Genomic DNA, 14,859 nt, shown 5'->3' with positions numbered 1-14,859 from the left:
TAAGTAATTGAACCAACATCAACCAATAATACAATTCCATAGTTAACAATTTAAGGCAACAGTAGTATACCGCTGTTCTAATGTCATAAATCGATTGAGAGAACATAATCCGGGTAACAAACTACTTAGTAAAACCGAGAGACAAAAATCCGGGTTACATGTCCATAGTAAACCATGGCAATTCTCAATATCGTGTCATAAATCGATTGAGAGAACATAACCCGGGTAACAAACTACTTAATAAAACCGAAAGACAAAAATCCGGGTTACATGTTCATAGTAAACCATGGCAATTCACAATATCGTATTTCCATGTTTCGTGAACACTGAAATCAGGATCATTTTTTTTATTAAGCATAGATTATAAAATATTCACAGCATGACAATCATGTGTTCTAAATGTCATATGTATGTAACCGCAACTTTGTGGTGAAAATTTATAACCAAAAAATGTAATCTTAGTATCATATCTATTCCACTACCACTTTTCATTATCCACTGAGGTCCCTGTTAATACATATCACTAGGTATCATATCTTCGAAATTCATCGTCCCATGATGAAGGAGCATTATTTTTTATACTGACGTCTGATGTAACTGACGTAAAATTAAAAATTTAACTGACTTAATTTTTATACGTATACGAAACCTTTGGTGTCTATATTGTGAAATATGGGGGAATACAATTTTGAACGTGAGGGGTATTATAAATACTAGACAAATTGATAAAATCATACCTCTGTTAATGTATTTTATTTTAAGGAAACGCCTTTTATGATCTTCATGTTTGTCAATACAAGTCAACAGTCTTGTATTGTAAAAACAAGTGGTTATGAAACATGTACACTAGTATCTAAAAAAATAATACAATCTTTTTGTATACTTTGTAGTTTACTAATTGATATTTGACTATTGTGTAATAATGGTTGTCTACCATTGTTTTAAAATACAGATGAAAGTTCATCAAGTGTAAAATAAGTACGATGTTTAATTCGTTGATTGCGGCTTATACGATTGCCATGAGACCTATGATTACGTTTCAATATTCATAATACCAACAGAGAAAGTTTAAGCTATGTTCACATGTTCCATGGTATTTTCGTCACGGATTACACAGGGAAAACAATGTCTTAGTAGCGTATCCAAGGGGAGATAGAGGGTGGTCCAGGGATCCGTTTGTTTTTAAAACAGAAGTTATTAAAAGTACATAATTGGACACCAGAAATCGAAACTACAAAATACCCAAAATCCATCAACTACAGTTTTTAAAAAAATCATCTTGTTTTACATTGATCAGCAATTCCACGTGCAAAAAGGCGATTATTGGGCAGGAACCATTTAACTTCACGGGGGTATGTTTTTGTCTGAGTCAGACAATTTTATTTTTCGCGCATAGAGCGAACATTTTATTTTGTTTTTTGACACTATTAATAAATGTTTTTTCCAAAAATTTAACATTATAAGGCATGATGGGGAATATCTGGATTCAGACTATTTTGTCTGTCATCTGCTTGATCACAATATTCTGCATCAAATTGGGAATCAGCATATTATATCATATCTAATTCTTAATTGCTGCAAAATAGAAAGAGGAAATGACGTAACTTTGATTTATGAAAAGAGTTTTATCTCGTGTATATTTTGTCGTTTAACAAATGCTGCATTGTATTTAAAAACTTTAATTAAAACAATTCTGTAGAAAAATAAATAAATAACAAAGAAGAAAAATAATCACAAATGGTAAAAAGATACACAAGTATCAATATTTTGACAATTTATATAGACGTCTTGTTCGGTATTATAACCACGCCATGTGTATGAATAGCACCAATTGATGAATAAACACATGTGTATCCCGTTACAAGTTGTACATTTCTGGCATAAGTGTGTAAAGACCATAATTATGGGATACTGTTTTGAAAACTAACTGCGATGTTATGATAGGGACGCACTTTCCAAATCTATTGTCACCTTCTCGTTGAAAATCTATACACTTATAGTTTTGTCTGATTATGCAGTACTTTAATGTTGCATTTATTAATACTGATGGAAATCTCAAAGGATCAACGTGTTTTCTATAATTCCATGGACAGCTTGATGTATCTTTGATCATATTTGACTTCAACATCTGTTAAGTCTTAAACAACCTGATGGACGTGAAGATTGAAGTTCTGACGTTAAATTCCTGAGTAAACTGTAATCGTTATTACTACATGTAAAAACGGCTGTTGCTACCGATAGCAAAGAAAGATGGTGTATCTACAAAAAAATAAAAATACATAAGATTAATTTTTGAAAACTGTAGAAAAGATGAATTATAGTGAAACGGAGGTTTGGCACATAACTTATTCGCCGTTTAAAAATATTATACGTTCTGGGTACTAATAATATTTTCAAACGAATACTCATGTAATTGACTAAAACGTCATAAATAATGGAAATTCAACCAATGCTGTGGCGTTATCACCATGAAGTATACGAACAATACAATTACTCGTAAAACAGTGAAAATGTATAATATCGTGCTTAATTTAAAAATAAAACATGTCTTGTATAATCAAATTGTAAACATATATTAACTCTTTTCATGCGGGGACCGTCATATGACTGGCTTATCCAAATTACCATTACATGTATTTGGATTCAAAGGCTTTTCTTACCCTAAGAGGTTAACTGTGTGATCAATATGTATTTCGTAATTGGTGCATGTTCCATCAACCTGAGCCTAGTTATTGAGCCTAGTTATTGTCATGTTTCATGTTTTAAGGATGATTTGCAGCTCAAAAACGAACTTGGATAATTGAAAGCGGATCAAACTGGTTGTTCTGGAGGGATGGGCTTCCCTTTGGTGCCTAGCATAGGCTGTTTAGAGGCCTATAACCTTCAAATATAGTGTAAACGCGGGAATATAAGTAATGGTCGCGTTTATTATTGAAATCCACATAGAGAACGACTACTTCCTGTTTCAGGTCCAGTTTAAGCAAAAAATCGGGACAAAATTCCGAATTTTTGGTGCAAATAACCTTCTGTAGACTGCTGTACCGAGATCAGTTTTACTCCGACGAGGCCGGAATGGATAGCTTGCATGTTTTGTAAATATAGATTCCACAACTGCAACAAGTGTATTACGATATTTCTCCACTCGAAACAGTTAACTTTTAATATTTAAAGCGCGAGGCTTGCCGAGCTTTTTAAATAATTAAATTTTAACTGTTGAGAGTGGAGAAATATTGTAATACACGAGTTATAGTGGTGGAATCTGTTTCTCTAATGATTTTTATCCTTCCTTTCCAAGAATTTGAAGAAAGTTGTGTACTTTTTATGTGACGTCATCAGGCATGGTCGCCTTTTTTCATGACGTCACAATAGGAAAATTCAGAAGAAAGTCAGAAAATTTAACGTCACAATTAAATTTCGACCAATCATTTGCCGAGAACAGATTTTTCACTAGTGAGAAGAAATATTTTTCTCACACCGATAAGGAAATGTGAAAATAGCGCAAAAGTTAGAGAATGTGTTGTATTTCATTGACGGTATACAACTATATCGCCACCTTTGAAAGAATATTTGCAGTATGAGTAAATGAGGTAAAACTAAGATTTAATAGAGTGTGGTGTTCATAAAAAGATGTGGTATGAGTGCCAATGAGATAACTCTCCATGCAAGTCACGATTTGTAAAAGTAAACCGTTTGTTTGCGAAAAAATCAAAAGAATGTTCGATTCCAACTATGTAGAACTAGTAGTATTTTTGCAAACATCATCTCTAACCTTTAAAACACGTTTTTTAAAGAAAAATGTGCAAACATTATTGAAGCCATAAACGTAAAGCATACATACCATATGTGATGTGTGCATTTTCACAGACCTGGAACTTGTATGAAAACATTAAGTTTCCCAATATATAGTCAAAAATTAAGACGTCATGGAAAAGTTTGAAAAGGCTATATCCGATTGCCCTACAGAAACTCCCTAGGTGTATTTGGGAAGAAAATTGAAGCAATAATGTTGTTAAAGTTTGACGTAAATGGCAATATGTAAATTTAGATATTTCTCGTGAGGTACCTTAAGTAAGTTTAATGTTAAAATTACTTTAATCTATAACAACATTCATATATCAACTATATCAAATATGTAACTGTATATTTATCTTGTTATTACTCGTTATCATAAAAGATTATCACGAAGGAATCCGAAACGAAATTTGAACAGATTTAACTATCGAAATCCTCAGTGTACCCCTATGTGATGCAAGCATGATTACAAAACCTAAAATCTTAAAATAGATTCAATTGAAGATTTCATGTCAACAGTAGATATTCTTATATGTAACGAGTATTGAAAGACACTTCCGATTACTGATATGTAGATAAAGATATTCAATATATTTCCTATGTTTACATTATAAATCCCAAATAATGGACTGGTAGATTAATGTTTCCGATAGAGAATTTGTTAATGACCTTGAGCTTATATTTCAACGAAACCAAACAAAACTGGACTATTCAAGAAAAATATCACTTCTTCATTCCTTCGTTTTACTTTTAAAACTTAAAAATATTCGTCTGTAGAATTCATCTATTATGTAAGAAAAAAGAGTGCATCGTTATTAAATTTAGTTAGTGCTTCGTCTTCATAAACGATAAACCCAATCAAATGTCCAGGCTTGAACCATTTATATATATCGTGATTTTATATAGAATTAAGGCCTAATGTGCTTTTATAAGGGTATACATAAATGCTCATGACCGAGTTCTGTATTTTAATTTTCGATATCCTAGCCGCAGAAAAAAAAGTTCCAAAAGGGCAACCTATTTTCATGACGTTAATGTTGATCCAAAATACATATGAAAATAATAATATTCATGCTCTTGAATGAACCATAAATGATAGAAGGGTCAACTTGGTTGTATGCACTAGTGCATGAAATACCTCCAACAACATATCAGTGATACAAGTTATTTAGGTTTTTGATCTTTTCGTGTTTTTCCCTCAAATATTACAAAAGGTAGGCAAACGGTACCAATGGGACATTTAAACTCATAAGTCGAAAATAATTTGACAACCAATACCATTGATAACAAATGAAGCCAACAGTAGTATACTTCTGTTCAAAATTGATAAATTGATTGATCGAGAGAAAACAAATCAGAATCACAAACTTAAACCGATGGAAACACATCAACTGTAAGTGGAAAACAACGGAACAATAGAAACATTGAAGTGCAACAAAAAAACAAACGCCAACACAACTCTTCTTAAAGTCTTTTTCTTTGTGTTAACATTTTACTTACTTTTATTGTAAAAAAAGTGGGGAAAGATAAAAGAGGGACATTCAAACTCATATGTCGAAAATAAACAGACAACGTCATGGCTAAAAAAGAAAAAAGACCAACAGACAAATAACAGTACACAAAACACAACATAGAAAACTAAAGACTGAGCAACACGAACCCCACCAAAATCTGGGGTTGATTTCAGATGCTCTAAAAGGGTAAGCAGATCCTGCTCCATATGTGGCAACCATCGTCTTGCTCATGTTATTACATCCCCGGATATAATTCTAATTCGGTATGTCTCATTCGGGAAAAAGGTACAGGATTATAGTAACGACATTAGGAACATATCCTTTATCTTCTGTGGAACAGATATTCCATAACGGTCAACCAACTCGAAGTTGCGTCCGTAAAACTAATGAAGGGGTGACTTCAACTTCATAACTTGGATCTCTTGGTTTAATAGCTTCCTTGTGAGCAGCAACACTCTATCAAGGAAATCATGATAGGAAATACAAGCCCTGAAATATCGTATCAACTGGGAGCAAGCAGGTCCTGATTCACATTTGGCACCCGTCGTATGATCATGTAAATACAATCTCGATTAAGTCTAATTCTAGGTTACATTCGCGGAAAATAGCACGGATTACCAAAGGAGAATATAATTCCTCGCAAATTAGTATCTGAGAAATATTATGATTTGCAGAAACTAAGTATACAGATATTATATATATTGAGGATTCCCAGGTGCAGCAGAAGGGTGTGAGCATTTTTAACATTGTTGTAAAATTCCGTACACCCCTAATTACACCAAGATAACGAATTTATATATAGCGAAGTGTTCTTTAACTCAATTTTGAACCGAAAGGTGAAATTGAAAAATGATAATGAAGAATTTCCAGTGCAACAATTGTTGAACACCGATGTTGCTGCGCATTATTAATACTTTTTATTTGGGAAATTTGGAAAATTATTGTGTATTTTTTTAATTTTGGGTTTTTTTTTTTTTTAATTTTATTTGTACTCGTATATATATTCTTTATTCTGCGGTTTTTTTCCGTTTAAATTGGTAAAGTAGATTGTTTACTGGCTGAACAAGGTTGGGGAGTTACTTACATCTCAGATTGCCGTATTTTTGCAGCATACGAAATTATTTGACGTTATCTTGTTGATGGCTACGCAATGTGTTAAATAAAGGAAACAGTAGTGTACTGGTGTTCAACAGTCAAAAATAGATTGAGAGAAAACAAATTCGGATTACAAACTTAAACCGAGGGAACACATCAACTATAAGAGGAAAACAAAGGAACAACAGTAACACTGAAGTGCAACAAAAAAAATCCAACATATATAGAAACGACCTACTAGGAGTTGTCTATAAAACTCGTCGACACAACATGCAAACCGTAGAACAACAACGAACATCTTCCATCAAATACAGACACCACAGAACATCACAAACATTAACGCATTTACGTAACAAACTTGTAATCTCGTTCTTTATATAATTATTTTCACAATACCAGTCCAAACAATTTTGATGACAATGAGGGTATTGAAAGGCAATTTTATAATAATTTGGACTACAGACGATAAGACATAACACATTATCCGACCGAAATAATAACAGAAACATCATAAATAAAGTAATTGTTGGATGTACTAAATATCGAGACACGTCGTATAGCAATGCAAATCCACACTCGGTATTACAGTCATATTCGGGAATAGGTCACGTTCGGCACTTTTCAGCCCCTGAAGTGCGATTGACAACATAAACTATATTTGCAATGCTTTTAAATGCGATGTAGAAGCCAATGACTCTTATCCAGTTATATACATAACAACATAATAAATATTTGACAGAAGATGAATAATCAAGAGTTTTATACAGAGATGTGATCATTATAGATTAACTAATCAAAGAATTCAAATATTGAAAACTATTCAACGAGTGACCGAACAACACATTTTTTAAGAATGCGCATATGACGCCAGAAGAGTGAAATTATCGAGTTTATTTCACATGTATGTGGAATTATCGTTTTGTTTTCACTGGGATATCTGTAAATCATTGCAACCAATGAAATAAAAAGCGTTACTGCATCAATCGTCTAAATGGGTATCTGTATTAAAATTAACACCTATATTGAACATAACTCTTATATTGAAAATCTACACGTGCATGCTCTGTTTCAAGTGACAGAAAAAGATGCATTTTTTTCGCATTTTGCATTTTTAATAGGTAATATTATGGCCATTGAATAACTTAAGTCTTATGCGATACGTATTTATTTTTTACAAGATAATAATATATGAACGGAATAAGGGTTTGTTTTGGTTTTAAAGACATTTTACCCATTCATAAATAGTTTATACATAGAACGGTAGGCATAGGAAGTGTACTGTACAAATATTTGATGGGATATCAGATACGACATAGTAATATTAAAATCTGTTTGTTTATATGCTCTTTCACTTCCATTTATAATAACCTTTATTTGAACTATTTTATTGCACAATCATTAAACACGTGACTTTAGTTTTATTAAATTGTTATGCACGTGACAAAAGAGAGGAGAAAGATACAAAAGGGAATTTAAGTCGAAAACAAATTGACAAAGACATGACAAAAAACAAAAACGACCAAAACGACACCAAAATCAACATAGAAAACTGAAGACTGGGCAACACGGCAAACCCTACAAAACCAGAGAGTGATTTAATAAGCTCCGGAAAGGTTAGCATATCCTGCTTCTCATGTGGCACCCGTCGTATAAATCAATACATTGACAAATTAATAAATAAGCAAGCTGTTTCTTATAAACAATGCATGTAGCTAAAAAAGGCTATCCCTTATATCATATAAGGAAATTTGAATTTTGATTCCTATTTAAAATGTAAATTATATACAAATCTGCATTTCAAAAGACCACATTTCTTGTAGAACTTTTAAAACTTTATATTAGGCTTATATCAATAATGTCTTGGATGAGATGAGAATTCAGTGAGGTTTGACAATTATAACAGGAATCAAATTTACAAAAATATATTTTGAAAGACAAATTATATGGTAAAATGGCATTGATAATTCAATTTGACGGGAGATGAGGAAATATAGCACTAATTTATATATCTCAACTCAAGCTCAAACCATGATGAAATCGTTTAACATGTTTTAAATCACACATAACTCCAAATAATATATCGATTTAATCTCTCATAATAAATTATAAACAAAAAGTCATGTTGTAAGATAGTCTTTGTACACATGTGTTATATCTACATTGCAAATGTACCCAATCCATTCTGTTCCAATGGAAAAGATAATGAAACGCTTTGAATTATAAACTCAAAAAAAAAAGCTGTGTCTTGTTTCATTTGGTGTATCTTCTTTCGTGGGAGCATCAAATGTTTGAATTCAAAGAATGACAGATAACTGATCTTGATTTATCTGCATATTAAACATAGGATACACATGGATTCATGACAAAATTGTGTTTGGTGATGGTGATGTGTTTGTAGATCTTACTTCATTGAACATTCTTGCTGCTTACAATTATCTCTATCTATAATGTACTTGGCCCAGTAGTTTCTGAGGAAAATATTTTGTAAAAATTTACAAAAAATTATGAAAATTGCTAAAATTGACTATAAAGGGCAAAAGCTCCAAAAGGGGTCAATTGACCATTTTGGTCATCAGACTTATTCGTAGATCTCACTTTTCTGTACTTTATTGCTGCTTACAGTTTATCTCTATCTATAATAATATTGAAGATAATAACCAAAAACTGCAAAATTTTCTTAAAATTACCAATTCAGTGGTAGCGACCCAACAACAGGTTACCTGATTGGTCTGTAAATTTTAGGGCAGATACATTTTGCCCTAATGAACAACTTTACCCTCGTCAGTTTGCTCTAAATGTTTGGTTTCAGAGATATAAGAACCAAAAACTGCATTTTACCCCTATATACAATTTTAAGCCATTTCGGCCATCTTGGTTTGTGGGCGGGGTCATCGGACACACTTTTTAAACAATTTACCCTAATAATGATTGTGGCCAAGTTTGGTTAAATTTGTCTCTTTAGTTTCAGAGGGGAAGATTTTTGTAAAGGATTACAAAAATTAACGGAAAATTGATAAAAATTGACTATATAGGGCAATAACTCCTTAAGGGGTCAACTGACTTTTTTTCATGTTGACTTATTTGTAGATCTTAGTTTGCTGAACATTATTGCTGTTTACATCTATCTCTATCTATAATAGTATTCAAGATAATAACCAAAAACGGCAAAATTTCCTTAAAATTGCCAATTCACAGCAACCCAACAACAGGTTGTCTGATTCATCTGAAAATTTCAGTGCATATAGATTTCAACCTGATTAACATTTTACTTCGTCATATTTGCTCTAAATGCTTCGGTTTCAGATATATTAGCGAAAAACTGCATTTGACTCCAATGTTCTATTTTAGGCATGTCGGCCATCTTGGTTGGGGACAGGGTCATCCGACACATTTTAAAAACTAGATATCCTAGCGATGATTGTGGCCAGGTTTGGTTAAATTTGGCTTAGTAGAGTCAGAAGAGAATATTATTTTGTAAAAGTTAGCGAACGACGAACGCCAAGTGATGAGAAAAACTTACTTGGCCCTTTGGGGAAGGTGAGCTAAAATGAAGATGTGCTAAAAAGAAGATGTGCTATGATTTATAATTTATGTACAAAAAATGAACGAAAAAGAAATATGTAACACATCAACAAACTACAACTACTGAATAGCAGGCTCCTGACTTGAGACAGGCACATACATACAGAATGTGGCGGGGTTAAACATGTTAGCGGGATCCCAACCCTCCCCTAACCTGATACACTATGTGTAACATTGCAACATAAAAAATGGTAAGTCTAGACAAGATTTGATTCATGGTAGTGACAATAAGGGCAATTTAAGATTTATTAATGTTTTAATAAGATAACTATAAATATCTAAAAACACCTAATTTTCTCAAGGACAAGGAAAACAATAATAAAGTACCCACCCACTAATAAATGAAATAGGTATAATTGCTCAAAAGGATGAGTTGATCTTTTATTACATAGTATACTTCCGAGAAAGATAATGTATTATATAATATTATAGTACTGCAACTGACCTCGAAAAAGACGCTTAGTAAACGAGTGTAATGTTCCGGAATAACACACGGCTGGAAATTGTTTTAAATAATAGAATAATATCTATGTTTTAATTTCCGTCTGGTCGTAAACAGTTTCTATGGTCACATTTTTGTATTTTAGCCCTTAAATGGGGTACCCCTCAATTTAAGGTTTTTGGTAGTCACATTAAAATCCAAAAACTAAATGTTTTTGTTAAATTTCTCGCTATTTTCGTAAATATTTTCGATGGACATATCATTAAGGAACATCGGAATGATGAAGACATAAATATAATACCATCCCCGAGTAAAACTTTCAAACTTAAAGTTGGCTGTTTTTCAGATGGAAATTTAACGCGTTTTTCTTTAAAAACGAGAAAAAATATGATTCAAAAACAGTATTTGACATTTGAGAGGAAAAAATATATTATTGCGATACTACATGCAAATTTTGTTGGGCAAATTCCAAACAATTTTGTCAAAAACTCAAATATAAAAACATCATTTGTACCTTTTTTAGTTACGGAAAATTTTATATCCGTCAATCAGCTCCACCATTTATGTTTTCCTTAACAATGAATTTGATAGTTTCGATGTGATTATGTACATTTTCTAGGATAATTTAAGTTATTTTTGAGAGATTTGATTTGAAGTTGTTCTTTCGTGTATTTTCTGTAGAAAAGTTATATTTCAGTTAATAAAATTTTTACTTTTTTAAAAGTTAACCAAATCCTTTGGATCAGATGTTTTTTCGGATAATGACTTGTTGATATTGTGTGGAAAAATACATTGTATGTCAATGTTCAACCTCAGAGCACTTTTTATGCATGCAAGCAGTCGGGAAAAGAGTAATTTTGATGTTTCGCAGATAATTGGTGTGTGACAAGGTGATGCTACAACTAACTTCTCTTAATATTCTGCTTTCCTTGGGCGAAAGAGTTGTGAATCAGACTAACACCAGAAGGAAAAATTGTTGCGTCTTTAAATTAGAAGCAACAGAAAGTCATATATATGATCAAACCGATCCACATGTATCCTCACAACCTGACACTTTTATTCGATCGCGCGCTCAGTTTCCTCCTTGTAGTTTGGATATGAAAACAGGTGTTTTGTGTAAAAGCACAACCTTTAAAAATGACAGAAAGCTACACAAAACTGAGTCGTCTGAACGTGTTGACAGTCTTTTGAGGTGTGCTAATGTGAGTAATCATTTATCCTACTTATTGAAATCAACACCTGTGCAATCAGGTAAAACAGGTACTAAAAAAATACAATTTGACCTTGCTGTCAATTCATTGATAACGATTGTATGTAATAATCTGTTCTTTCATAAAAAGGCCTTTCTCATGTAGCACATCATCGACATATACCGATCACTTTTACACAAGGTTGTCGAACGTCTCTGGTGCTTACCAAACTGCCAAACTCCAGAACAAACTAACAAGATATTGTGACACCTTACAATTCAGACACAGTGGGGCCAAGGGATATCAAATATAGAGTTTAGCTCTTAACTCAATATAGGGGATGCCATATCTGCTGCAGGAAAATGAAAGTCTGTGTTAAGACTTTCAGAATTACACCAAGGTGTGTCTGAAGATATCAAGGATACATTAGAAGAAGAACAATAACTTCACTTTGCCGGCAGCGCTCTTATGAGCTATGTCCTCGTTGTGTGTTTCTATGGAAAAGATTCCGGCATCGCTTCTGAAGTTCATTTGTTAGTTAATTGATGAAAAATCACACAAAGGTGCTTCTGAACCGTATATTGTCCCTAAAGATAACAAAAATTCGTAAATGTATGCCTATTACAAAATAAATCGTTTCTGTAGCAACATTCACCCTATTACATTTGGAATTGGCCGTGCAGTTATATCATGAATATGGGAATATGGGTCACAAACATTAATAGAAACTTTGTACTCACATGGCTTTAGTGTTTCCAATGCAGAGGTAAGACTATACCTGACAGACATTGCCATGCACGAGTTTGACCGAATCAAGACGGTATTTACGCTCCAGATGGCATTGTTTCAAAACACCAAGGAGGATGTTTGATAAAAAAGGTGCCGACAACATAGTCACCAATACGGAGACAATTGATAGTAAGGAACGTTTCATTCCATGGCACGAGCAGACTTTCCGGTTTCTCGCTGCATTGAAGACCTATTGGTGACCTTCGGTTTTTGTCTGCTCTATGGTCGGGTTGTTCTCTCTTTGACACATTACCAATTGCCATTCTCAATTTTATTACTAATCCACAATTGATTCCGAAAAGCGTCAGATGAAAGTGAAGAGAGGTAAAAATAACACTTTTCAATTGACTGACAGTGCATCATCGTTGGCGGCTGTGTCCAAAGGTAAGAGAGGTCCTGTTCGTGTTCCGAATTCTTTCAAATAATTAGACCGGGAAGACAAAAATGGAAAAACTCCAACATTTTTCATTGGAAAAATACCATCAGATTACTTACAAGATTAACTTGGTACCTGCAAAGGTAAATCTTTGTGCTCAAAAGCTGTGTCTGCTTTGAACAAACTTTGTCCTGCGCCGAACTTGTTCGTGCCAAAAAAAAAGGAAGTGTGTTGTAATGCTAATACGCGTACTGAATCCGCATATGATGACGAAGAGATTGATTCATATCCCTTTTTAATGAAGACTAGAGCTATTGCATGTCGCTTTTAAAAGACAAATTATATAAGGCTCATGACTGATTTTCAATTACAACATAAGCAAATTGGCATTACATTGTATTATTTTCCATCACTTCCCTATAAAATTGTTGAGTCTTCACTTTTGTACCAGGATAATCTCACTAAGACAGTGTGCATGCACTAAACTGACTCTGTGTTACACTCAACCAAACGCTAAATCAATGCAAGTCACACAAAGTCTTATGATTTAACATCGCATTCGCCTCGGTTGACTATGGTATTTTTTGTGTTATAACTGATCTATCCAGACTTTGCAAATCCACAATATGTATTTATCTATAACTAGATACCAATTTTCCCAAAATACACAACCTTTTAGATGCAAAATTCAAAACACTGTTTCAGTGCTTGAATTTAGTTTTTTTCAAAGATAGAAAAAAGATTGAAATAATTTAATAAACTGGTGTTTTATAGTTTAGAAAATAGTTCTGTAATATACTGTAGTGAAAAAGTATAAGCAATATGAAAGTTTATGGATGTGAAAAGGTCAAGGCCACCTCTTCTTTTGCTGTATCATAAATGAAAAAAAAACAGAAGGTTCCAGATCAACGCCATTTTGTAATGGCAGCTCTTCATATAAGTAGTCCAATATGTCGTTTTAACATAGTTTATAGCATATGCTTATGATTGAACCGTTTTTGTATCATTCTATTGAATAAATATCAGAAAATATCTCCTTTTTGTCCTTGTGGTTGAAATATTGATATTTTTAGGTCTGACCTTTGACCTCAATTTCAGAAAAATGTGACCACTCGGTATTTTTACGACCAAACTTTCTTATTGTACACGTTGTTCTCTTTCCATCGATATATTATTTAGGTATGTGTTCTTCCGGAACATAAAAATTTTAAAAAATGAACTCTGGTTGCAGTACTATGTTTACAAGATACTCATTTCTTAGGTGAAAATGAAAATAAAATAAGAGCTATGTGGGAATATGATAGTTTTTTTTCATCATATAGCTCAAATTCAAGAGGTGTAGCAGTTATGTTTAATAACAACTTTGAGTTTAAGGTCCTAAAAGAAAAAAAAAGATGTTGGTGGCAATTATTTAGTATAAGACTTAGTTGTTGATACTTTACATTTTACACTTGTAACTATTTATGGACCAAATATAGATAATCCAATTTTATGTCAATTATAGATGATTTTGGTAATGATAGCTATACGATATGTGGTGATTTTAATCCTGTTCTCAACCCTGATATAGATTATTTTAACTATTTACATGTAAATAACCCAAATGCTCGGGGAAAAGTTTTAGAAATCATTCAGGAAAGGTGTCTCATTGACCCTTTCCGATAAATTTACCCAGATTTGAAACGTTTCACATGGAGAAAAAGAACACCCTTTAAACAAGGTCTGAAAATTTACTATGCTGTTTGAATAATTGTAATATTGAGCCTAGCTATCGCTCTGATTATTCTATGGTTATATTAAATCTAGAATTTAATCCATTTGATCGAGGTAGAGGATTGTATGATCCAGAATATATAAAGATTGTTAAAGAAAAAAAAGTAGAAGTTAAAAAACAATATGTAACGCCTGTTTATGATATAGATAGAATTGAAGACATAAATAATGAAGATCTCCATTTTAATATTAACAGTCACTTATTTCTTGAGACAATGTTGATGGAAACTAGAGGCAAAACTATATCTTATTCAAGTTATAAGAAAAAAGTAAAAGAAAAACAAGAGAAAGATCTTAGAAATGAAA

This window comes from Mytilus californianus, unplaced genomic scaffold (genome assembly GCF_021869535.1).
Source record: "Mytilus californianus isolate M0D057914Y unplaced genomic scaffold, xbMytCali1.0.p SCAF_6, whole genome shotgun sequence".
NCBI classification, from domain to species: Eukaryota; Metazoa; Mollusca; class Bivalvia; order Mytilida; family Mytilidae; genus Mytilus; species Mytilus californianus.
This window is presented reverse-complemented; position numbering follows the sequence as displayed.